The following is an 11,694-nucleotide window of genomic DNA, read 5'->3' as shown; positions in this document are numbered from 1 at the left end:
CGAAGAGTTGCTCACCGCCATCACCAGGCCCTCCCAGCTATCAGGCAATCCGGAGAGGATTAGCAATGCCCGAATCTCATCGTCAAAACTAATCTCCACTGACTCCAACTGGGCCGTGAGTCCATTGAACTCGTTGAGATATTCTGCTAAGCTGCCGCCATTTTTCATACGAAGATTAAACAACCTCTTCATGAGAAATACCTTGTTTGATACTGAGGGTTTCTCGTACATCCGTGACAATGTTGCCATCAACTCCATCGTCGTCTTCTCGTTTTTGATGTTGAATGCCACTTGAGATGCAAGTGACAATCTAATGGTGCCGAGCGTCTTCCGATCGAGGACCTCCCAGTCTTCATCGGACATCTTTTCTGGTTTCTTCGCTTTGCCTCCAAGAGGTAAATAGAGATCCTTCTGGTAAAGGTAATCCTCTATTTGCATCTTCCAAAACCCGAAGTTCGTGCCATTGAACTTCTCAATTCGCAACTTTCCTTCATTCGCCATCGCAGAATACCAATAGCTCTGATACCACTTGTTGGGGGCAGCGACTGTGCCGGAACCCACACTCACACCGGCACCACCACCAACGTCGGACAAGCAGAGAGAGAATAAACGGATAAGCACTCTCTTGCTCCCTCGACACCGGACTCAAGGATCACCTCTTCGCTCCGCTACGAAGGGCAAAAGATTACCCCTGGTATCAATAGGGTAAAACACTTGAGCACCGCAGCGGATTATCAAATCAAAGGAAGAAGAAAGAAGAAAATAGCAAAGCAAACACAAAGATGTAACGAGGTTCGGCTACAAGTAGCCTACGTCCTCCACCGCTCCAAATCTCACTTAGGATGAACCGATTACAGAGATAGCGCACACCCGAACGATCACAAGCGATCGCTCTACAAGAGATTCACGTAGAATTCCCTTTGCACAAGAAGAAGGATCCCAAACCCTAGCCTCACAAACAAACAAGAGTCTCTCTCAAATATTGGAATTATCGATCTCTAGGGCTCTCATGAGTCCTATATATAGTCTCAAGACCTTCAGATGATCATAGCCGTCGAAACGCCACCAAAAAACACCAAAGGAAACTCGTCCGTATGATTTCCCGTGAGCCCGAGTCGACTCGGCTGTAGTTCGAGTCGACTCTGGCACGTCTGGACAAATCCTAGTATAACTGGCACGATCTCGAGTCGACTTGACTGCAGCTCGAGTCGACTCGACGATGCTTCGAGTTGACTCGACCAACCTTCGAGTCGACTCTTACAGTCCAGACAGAAACATGGTTTTTTCTCAGTCTTCTGGCTTTTCTCCTTCCGGGTCGACTCGACGAGCCTCGAGTCGACTCGGCTGTTCCCGAGTCGACTCGACTGTAGCTCGAGTCGACTCGGACAGTCTGCCAGACAGAACTATGCAGAATTGATTCTCCTTCAATTCTCTTCATCACCAATGGTCTCCACATACCCCAACATGATGTCCTCCCTTTTAATCAACCCTTGATTGTGCTTGGGAGGAGGAAGAAGAAGGATGAAGAGAGGAAGAAGATCAAAGCCCCTGCAGCCTTCTTTCTTTTCCTTGCATTGGAAGGAAGAAGGGAGGAGGAAGAGGCCACCAAATAATCTTCCCTTGCTTTCCTTTGCTTGCGGCTGAACCAAGGAAAGGGGAGGAGAGGGGGCCACGAATTGAAGAGGGAGAGGGCTTCTATGATGCCCTAGGTCAGCCCCCACGCCTCCTCTTAAATAGCATGTGGAGCTCCTACTTTGTAGGAGCTCCTTGATAAACTTCTAAGAGGGGCGCCGGCCCCTCTTCTTTGCCGCACCAAGCAAGGAAAAGGAGGAGGGGCGTGTGCCCCTCCTTCATGGTTAACCTAATCCTCCTTTAAGGAGGATTAGGAAGGTCACTCATGGTTAGGTCCTAATCTAATTAGGCTTGGACCAAGGGTGAACCAATTTGGGTTTAATCTAGGTAAGTCCTAATCCAATTAGAACTTAATGAACCATGACTCAATTGACCCCTTCAATCCTAATCCAATTAGGAGTCTTATTGATTCATTAGATTAATAATTAATTAGGACTTAAGAAATCCTAATCCAATTAGGACTTATTTAATTTTGGTCCTAATCCAATTAGGACTCTAATTTGAATCCGAAGTCCTAATCCGATTAGGACTCTAGGAATCCTATTCCAAGTAGGAATCCAATTTTAATTCAAAACTCCTAATCTCATTAGGTGATGACCCAAAGATTGATTTAAAGATTGATTTTGATGATCACAAAACCTTGAAGTATAAATACTAATGTTTGTGTTGCAAGAAGAAAGATAATTTGTTTTGCAAGGAACATAGCAAGTTGGAAAAATACAAGAAGGCCTTAAAAGCTCTCAAGAAAAGTTGGAAGAAAGCTACACTTTATTGGCCTAAGTTTCAAGTTCAAAGGATTCAAGTTGGAGGAGCAAATTCAAAGAAAGATTCAAAAGAATAGTCCTCGAGTCGACTCCTGGAAGTTTAGAGTCGACTCTGGCACTCTGGAGTTTCAAGAAACAGTGCTCGAGTCGACTCCGATACTCTACGAGTCGACTCCGACTGAGAACATACAAAAAGACAGAGAGTTGATTTTCAGCGCTACAGTGCTCGAGTCGACTCCTACTTCAGCGCTACAGTGCGGAGTCGACTCCCAGCTACAGTGCCGACAGACTACTATTCACAAGTCGACTCCTGTTTCAGCCGAGTCGACTCCTACTTCAACCGAGTCGACTCCAGCACGTTGGGAGGCATAACGGCTAGTTTTTTCTCAACTCCAACGGCTCTATTGTTGTCTCTAACGGCTAGATTTTTGTTCCCACTCCCTCTAAAGCTATAAAATCAAGGGGAGAGCAAGGGGAGAAGGTATGGAAGTGGGAGAGAACATTTAGGAAAGAGATTTCAAAGAGATTTCAAAAGAAACCTCCCAAAAGCACAAAAGGGCCATTCAAAGCAAAAGTGAGAGAAGAAAAGCATCCAAGTGAATCCCAAAGCTTCCTCTCCAACTGTGTGCTGCCTCAGTGATCCTCTACCTCGTGCCAAATCAGAAGAGGGTCAAGTAAAGAAGAAGCCGAGTTCCTTCATCTACAAATTTGTTTGAGGGCTTCTTCTCTTTACTCTACTTGTTTACATTGCTATATTTGCTTGTTTAAGAAGCTTGTATTTGTTTTAAATTCTTGTTCTAATATCTTGTAACTTGATTCAATCAAGGGATTGAATCAAGGGGTTAAGGTTTGTTGGTGAGCCAAAGGGAAAACCAACGTTGTAAGGTTGTGGTTGGTGAGCCTTTGGGAAAACCAACTAGGTTGATTGTGAAACCGGAAAACAATCATTGTAAGGTTGTGGTTGGTGAGCCTTTGGAAAAACCAACTGGGTTGGATTGTGAGCCCGTGAAAACAATCGGTTGGTTCTAGTCGGTGAGCCTGTGAAAACCGACCGAGTTCGTTGTGATCTCGCAAAACAACAAGTTGGATTGTGAGCTTGTAAAACAACCGACTGTAATCTGAGGGATTATAGTGAAATTTCCAAGAGGTCTTGGGGAGTGGATGTAGGTGCTGGGGTGCACCGAACCACTATACATCTTTGTGTTTGTGATGCCTTATCTCTTATATTTCATGCCTTACATTCATGCTTGATTGTGTAATATCTCTAGCTTTGTTTTCTATAGAGTTATAAGTGATTGTTTAGAATTTGTTTAGCTTCCACTCCATTCTTACCATAAACATAGATTAAAATTGATCATACAACTATAAGTTAATTTTAGATCAATTGCACCCTAAAGCCATAGTATAATTGCTCTAGCTTAATTTTCCACTGCTTTACTTGTAATTGCCTAGAGCTTAAGTAAATAACATCTTATCATTCCGCTGCATTCTATTCAAAGTAAAAATTAGGGAACATAATTTTTAGAAAACCCAATTCACCCCCCCTCTTGGGTTGTCACCTTGGGCAACAAGTGGTATCAGAGCAGGTGCTCTTCTATTAATTATAGTCTTAACCGACTAGAGCTAAAGATTATGACAACCCCACATAACATATTATTTGCCGAGGGACTTTCCATAAACAGACCTCCACTGTTTGATGGAACTTACTATATTCAATGAAAAGCTAGAATGAAAATTTTTTTGTTCAATCACAAAACTATAAAATATCGAATATCATTATAAATGACCCTCACACACTCTCTCAAGCTGTCAATGAAAAAGACTTAGCACAATTGAATGCTAATGCTATGAATATTCTATATTGTGCTATCCATGAATCTATATTTCATAAGATTTCTGCATGCTTATCTGCTAAAGAAATCTGGGATACTTTAAGAAATATTTATGATAAATCTCATTATTAGCTCACATGTGCTTCAATTGCATACTAACAATGAGACTGCAAAATCCTCCACATTAGCCGAGTCGACTCCCAGTTTGTCCGAGTCGACTCCTAGAGAAAAACAGTCTGAAAGGCAGAGACTCAGTCTTGGAGATCCTGTGAACGAGTCGACTCCAAGTATTTCAGAGTCGACTCCCAAGTTAGCCGAGTCGACTCCAACAAGACCCGAGTCGACTCCGAGGCAGAACAGTTCAAAAGACAGAGAATCATCTTTCAGGCCTCTGAGAACGAGATGTCTCCCGAAGATCTCGAGTCGACTCTCAAGTCAGTCGAGTCGACTCCAAGTAAACCCGAGTCGACTCGAGGAAGAAAGAACAACAAGAAAATTCAAAAGCTTCCTAAAGACAAAGAAGAAGAGGAAGCAAGAAGAAAGAAAGAAAGAGATAAAAAGGAAGAAAGCCTTGACCAAGGAAGAGTCAAGCAAGAAAATGAAAGCTAGGAGCAACAATGATGATATTAGCTCCAAAGAACTACAAGAGGTAACTAACTTGTGCTTTATGGCACAAGAAGATAAGGTAAAATCTGAATCTACTTTTACGTCAAATGATTTTCAAGAAGAATTCTCTTATGATGAATTATTAAATGCTTTTCATGATTTGTATGGTGAATGTAAAAAATTAGCTATGAAGAATAAAAATCTTAAGAAACTAAATCTGAAAATTTCAAAAGAAAGAAATTCTAGTGATGAAATACAAGACAAACTAAATTCTGAAAATGAAAGCTTAAGGTTAAATTTAAAACAATTGATTCAAAAAATCAGAATTTAATTAAAGAAAATCAAAATTTAAGTAAAGAAATTAACCAATTAAAATCTTTTATTAACAAATTCACTGTAAGTTCAGAAAGATTAAAAATGATGTTTGAAAGCCAATATGTTGCGTATGATAAATCAAAACTTGGCTTGACTTCTTTACTTAACAATAAATCTCTAGAGAAAAAGGTTATCAATTCACCAAGCAAATCATTAAATAAGATAACTTATTTCAAACATGAAAAGAATGGGCATAACAACTTTACCTATCGTTCTAACATAATTAAATCAAGTGGTAAAGTTATTACAATTAAACAAATTTGGGTTCCAAAAGGAACCATATGTCCCAACTCTCAAGGATCCAAGCAAGCTTGGGTACCTAAAATAAAAATATGAGGATGTGGGTGTGCCAAGTACCCATGGAACAAATAGAACTTTCATACAAATGGGTGTTCTAGACACACGTCAAAAAAAAAAATGAAATTTAAAATATACTTAAGAAAAGTAATTAAAAAATTAATAATAATGAAATCAGTAACCCTTGCATCTCATCATTATTTTTGCTTTAGTATTTGATTAAAATATGAATTGCAAGTATTGATCAATTGTGTGATATAGAAAATACCTTTGGAAATATAATCAAATCACTTCATTTTATGGTATGCTTTACTCACTATTGGATAAGTTGCTAAATGATTAAACAATTTATTAAGAATAACTCTATGAATTCTCTATATGCTTGATTGAGAGTTTTTATCCATGGCATTATTTTTATTGATCATAAACATGAGAATGTATACTTGGTATACCTTTGAATATATGCATTATAAATACTAAGATCAAAGAATTCTTTTTGGCATATAAAATTAACTTATGCTAGTATGGATCTAATTTCAAAAGACCTTGTCATTGGTTTACTTAGATTATCTTCTACAAGGTCAAAGTTTGCTATGCATGTTAACTAAGGAAACAAATAAGAATCAATTTCTAAATTTAAAGATGTTGTTTCCATCACTAAGTTTTCAAAAGCTTACATTGGATATGTTCTTGGCAAATAAAATTGAAGTATTTTCTGTGATCTTGTAAAAGTGTTTCAAATGAAAAAGGTTTCCAAACTATGAAGATAAAGAGTATCATGGCACAGTGTTGAAAACCAAAATTCTGTTAAGTTTTGCACAGAAAATAATATTGATTACAATTGTTTCTGCACCAAGAACACCATAAGTAAAATAGGGTTAATAGAATCCTTGAAGAAATAAAAAAGACAATGTTGTATGATAGTCACCTGCTTAAATGATTTTTGTTAAAAGCTATCATCACTGCTTGTCATACATATGGTTTCTATTAGATCTATTTTTGATGAAAACTCCATTTGATCTTCTGAAAAATAGAAAATGATCTATTGCATATCTTTCATATTTTTCAGTAGTATATGTTATGCTTGATATGGTCTTTTGAAAATAATGCCAAATCTGATAAAGATATTTCTATTTTTGGATATCATTCATCAAGCAATGCATATAGAATATTTAATGAAAAGATTCTAGTTGTGGAAATATCAATTCATTTTATTCTTTATAAGACTAATGATTTATTATGAAGATACTAAAATTAAATTATATATGTATATGGTTAATCTTTTACATATAACAATCTGAAAACTTGTTAATAATTAGAACCAAATTGAGTTTTTCAGAAGTGCACTTAATGAAGAAAAATTGATGACTACTAAAAGACTAAATCAAGAAAAGATGAAATAGATCTTGACGAAATTCTTGCATGATTAGAAGTAAAGATCACCATTATCATTTGCTTGCTTTATGAGCTTTATATTCTGTCAAATGAATGTGTAGAATACACTCCTATGTGGTTATTTCATTAGAAAAGATCTATACAAAATAACCACCTTATTTGAAAACACTCATTACAAATATGATAAAGCAATATGTGATTTGGAACAAGCATCGAAAGCATGATATATAAAAGCTTGAGTAACTTTTTGATAAAAAGTAATAATGATAAATCTATACATTAAAAAGAAGAATTTGTGATATCCTGCTTGCTCAGAGCATACATTGATGGCATTATTTTTGGTTCTACTAATGAAGATTTATATGGAGATTTTACTAAGCTCATGCAAAGTGAATTTGAAATATGTATAATCAATGAATTAACATTTTCTTTCGAACTCCAAATTAAGACAAACAAGAAAGGGGATCTTCATTGACCAAAGTTAGTCCACAAGAAAACTCTTATACAGGATTGGCATGAAGAAGGAATGTCTATGACCCTATCTTGGAGAATTTGAAAAGGATGAGCAAAGTAGATCTATTGTTTTAAAGCTGTATTGAAACATGATAGAATAATTATTTCATCATACAGCTAGTAAACCAGATTGTATGCTCATTATGTGTCCTTATGCATGAAAGAGTAGATGCCCTACAAGCCAATCGCAATATGTATTGCGAAAGTTTTTTTCTTTTGATTTGTCCAAATCATGTACATGACATTTAAATATGAATAAAGGCGTTATGTTTTATCATATGTTGTTGATTATATTTATGATAAACTCCTTAGATTAGGGCAATGGTTTTAAGACTATGATGAGATCATACTAGTGAGACTTAAAATCCTAAAATCCTAATCTTAAATATTCCCAGTCATTGGTACATTGAGTCGGGGATCAATGATTACCGGAAAGACTGGCATGTCTTATGTATGCTCGATGCAGAGGATGATTGATCTCACAATCATTTGTGTGGAGACACTAATACAAAGATGTGGGTGCTCATTAGAGGAATGAGTTCACTGAATTGACCTACAAAGAGAAATCTTATGAAGTCTTACTTACATGTCAAAAGATGATTCTCTTAGTGGGAGTTGTGCAACTGATCCTATGACCTGAGATCACCATGGTATCTTGTGCACATGAACCCATATTTTGGTTTACACTCATTCATAACAATAAGTTATGTACGAGGTCTTCTGGATATGGTGAATTGTGTACGAAGATTATGAGTAGGTCAACAAGGAATTAATCACTTCTAGTAAGAGAAGATAGTATCCTATTTATTCTAATCATATGATAATTTAGGAAGCCTTTGATCAAAGCAGAATGAAAATTAGAAAGAGTTTCTAATGTTTCATTATTTGAATTATCATTAAAAGATTGAGAAAAATATGAATATGAAATTGAGTTTGACATATATTCATACTCATATACATATTTGGGATGCAGTTTGATTAAAGGATTGAATTGCATGGTAACTTGCCACTGAAGGGTATTTTTGGTATTTCCACCAAATTCCATATTTTTCGGGTAGACATGACACGTTGCTAGACATCAATCTTGTTTTATAGGTTTGATCAAATTAAAGAGTTTAATTCGATCACCAATTAGAAAGGATTCTAATTGTTAAGTTCGGGTTCGCGTAGTTTGGACTTAAATCGATTGAAGAGTTCTAATCAAGTTGGGTCAACTCGCACTCACACCTATTGCTGGCTAAGTATGGAACCCAATGGGTCACACACAAGGAAACTTATCAAGGGTCTAATTGGATTAGATCATGTTTGCAAGATAAACATCCTAGCAGGTGTTGCAAACCTTAGCTCCTAATTCGAATTGGATTCGAATCTGATTCGAATTGGATTCGAATCTGATTCGAATTGGATTCGAATCTGATTCGAATTGGATTCGAATCTGATTCTTAATTGATCTAATTTGATTAGATTATATTCTAATATGGGTTAGCCAAGAGTTGGCACCTAATTGGCTTGGTTTGAGTCTAATTGGATTAGATTTAATAAATCATTCAATCTAGACCATTAGATCTTGATCTACCGTTGGATGAAGACATAATGGAGAGTTGGTTTAACCCAATTGGATTGGGTTAGAGGATGGCTACCATAATTGACCATTGGATCTTAATCCCACCATTGGATGAAGACATAATGGGTCAAGTGAATGGCGCCTTGCATTGGAGCCCTTGGATCATCATCATGAAAGATCAAGAGGTGAGGCGTGATGGACATGTGATTAGCATGTGATGTTGACTTGGTCAAAATATGGCACCACATGAAAGGACATATCATTTGATACATCTTCTCACTTGATCTGCACCTCCTCTTATTTGATATGGCCCTTAGATGATGTCCTTTCATGAAAGGATGTGTGGATGGGATGCATCCCTTGGAGATGCATCCCTACACCTATTATAAATAGGCTAGCACTCCATGGGTTTCATCATTCCAACTCCACCCCACTCCTCTCTTCTTTCTTTCTTACATTAGTTTCTTTCTTTCTAGCATTGCTTCTAGTGTGTCCTAAGCCAAGACAAGGTGGTCTTCTTTAGGACAAAAGGATTAGAAGTGATTTTAGAAGGTTAAAGAAAAATAGAAAGAAAGGAAAGCAAGCCATTAGAGTTCTTTAAGAATTCTGCATTAAGGATCAAAGTCTTTGGAGCTTAAGACTTAAATCAAGTTTTTGTGTGGATCAACGTTGGAGGGTGAACACTTGGGCACCTAGTGGAAATTCTGCATATTGGATTAGCGTTAGAGGTATTCTTCTATTTCTGCATTTATATTATATTATTTGATTGCTTCCATTAAGGTGATCTTGGCTTATAAGGGTTTTATGTTAAGGAACTTTATCAAGAAATTTTTAAAATTCCTAGCTTCCGCTGCCCATTATAGCATGCTAGAACCCTTCAGTGGTATCAGAGCCGTCCTTAATTGGTTCAATCAAATAATTATGCATGATGTATGATTATTAATTTACTATGAGATAGTAATATCATATGCTTAGAGAAATGCTAAAATGTATGATTCATATATGATATGATATGTAATAAAATGTCATGATATGAAATTTTCCATATGAAGATATGTTGAAGCATGTTAATTAATTGCTTATGATTTATACATGCTATGAGATAGCCATGATGCATGATAGTTTATTTTAGACATGTTAAATATATGTTGCAATTAAAGAATGTGCTAGAGACTAGTAAGCCCTCAATAAAAATTATATTAAGTCATAGTGTTGAAAAACATTGGGCTAACCCATTCTAGAACAATTAACCTAATTGGTGTCTAAGGAAAGCACTAAAAGTGGTTCTCTAATTAGGACCTTACTCTCTGAGTAAGGGGAGCCTCCCACCTGCTTACCTGGCCAATTGATTGATTGCCTATTATGGATAAGCTTAATATTGATATAACACTATTGATAGCCTTCCTTCATGCTTTTAGAATACCCGCCCATGCCGTAGAAAAATTTCAAAAATTTCAGATGCAGCGGAAGAGGCATGCGCGGGATCAACCGTTCATCGCATGAACGTTGTTTAAAATCGTTCGTAGATAGATAAAGATTAAAAAAAATTTAAAAATATTAGAAGATCAGATCTTCACCTTGTGCGGGTAGATGATCACCGCAAACTGATGATCGTGGTTTTTGGATGAAGGTTCGCTTGAAGCCGTTCAAGTGCCCGGCCTTTACGGGTATCCACACGAAGCAGGAACCGATCCAAGCTTTCTATCTCCCTGGGGTGCTAGCTCCCTTGCAGAGATAACTTTGATGGCTGATGTCCTCCCTTTTAATCAACCCTTGATTGTGCTTGGGAGGAGGAAGAAGAAGGATGAAGAGAGGAAGAAGATCAAAGCCCCTGCAGCCTTCTTTCTTTTCCCTGCGTTGGAAGGAAGAAGGGAGGATGAAGAGGCCACTTTTCTTTTTCTTCCTTTGCTTGCGGCTGAACCAAGGAAAGGGGAGGAGAGGGGGCCACGAATTGCAGAGGGAGAGGGCTTCAATGAATGCCCTAGGTCAGCCCCACGCCTCCTCTTAAATAGCATGTGGAGCTCCTACTTTGTCGGAGCTCCTTGATTAAATTCCAAGAGGGGCGCCGGCCCCTCTTCTTTGCCGCACCAAGCAAGGAAAAGGAGGAGGGGCGTGTGCCCCTCCTTCATGGTTAACCTAATCCTCCTCTAAGGAGGATTAGGAAGGTCACTCTTGGTTAGGTCCTAATCTAATTAGGTTTGGACCAAGGGTGAACCAATTTGTGTTTTAATCTAGGTAAGTCCTAATCCAATTAGAACTTGATGAGCCATGACTCAATTGAACCCTTCAATCCTAATCTAATTAGGAGTCATCTTGATTCATTAGATTAATAATTAATTGGAACTTAAGAAGTCCTAATCCCATTAGGATTTATTTAATTCTAGTCCTAATCCAATTAGGACTCTAATTTGAATTCGAAGTCCTAATCCGATTAGGACTCTAGAAATCCTACTCCAAGTAGGAATCCAAATTTAATTCAAAACTCCTAATCTCATTAGGATTATAGGAATCCTACTCCATGTAGGAATCCTAGTCCTACTCCAAATAGGATTTCCAGTCCAAGTAGGAATCCCAGTCCAAGTAGGAATTCTAGTCCTAATCCAATTAGGACTCCAAGAATCCAACTCCAAGTAGGACTCTTGTTTCAAGTCCAATTAATTAATTCCCTTTGTTCCTTCTTCAACTTATTATCAATCGAATTGATTACTTGTGATTC

The sequence above is a fragment of the Phoenix dactylifera genome, chromosome 5, assembly GCF_051530095.1.
Source record: "Phoenix dactylifera cultivar Ajwa chromosome 5, Ajwa_hap1_PhDact_Kaust_v1.1, whole genome shotgun sequence".
NCBI classification, from domain to species: Eukaryota; Viridiplantae; Streptophyta; class Magnoliopsida; order Arecales; family Arecaceae; genus Phoenix; species Phoenix dactylifera.
The sequence above is the reverse complement of the archived record's forward strand: the minus strand, read 5'-3'. Positions refer to the sequence as shown.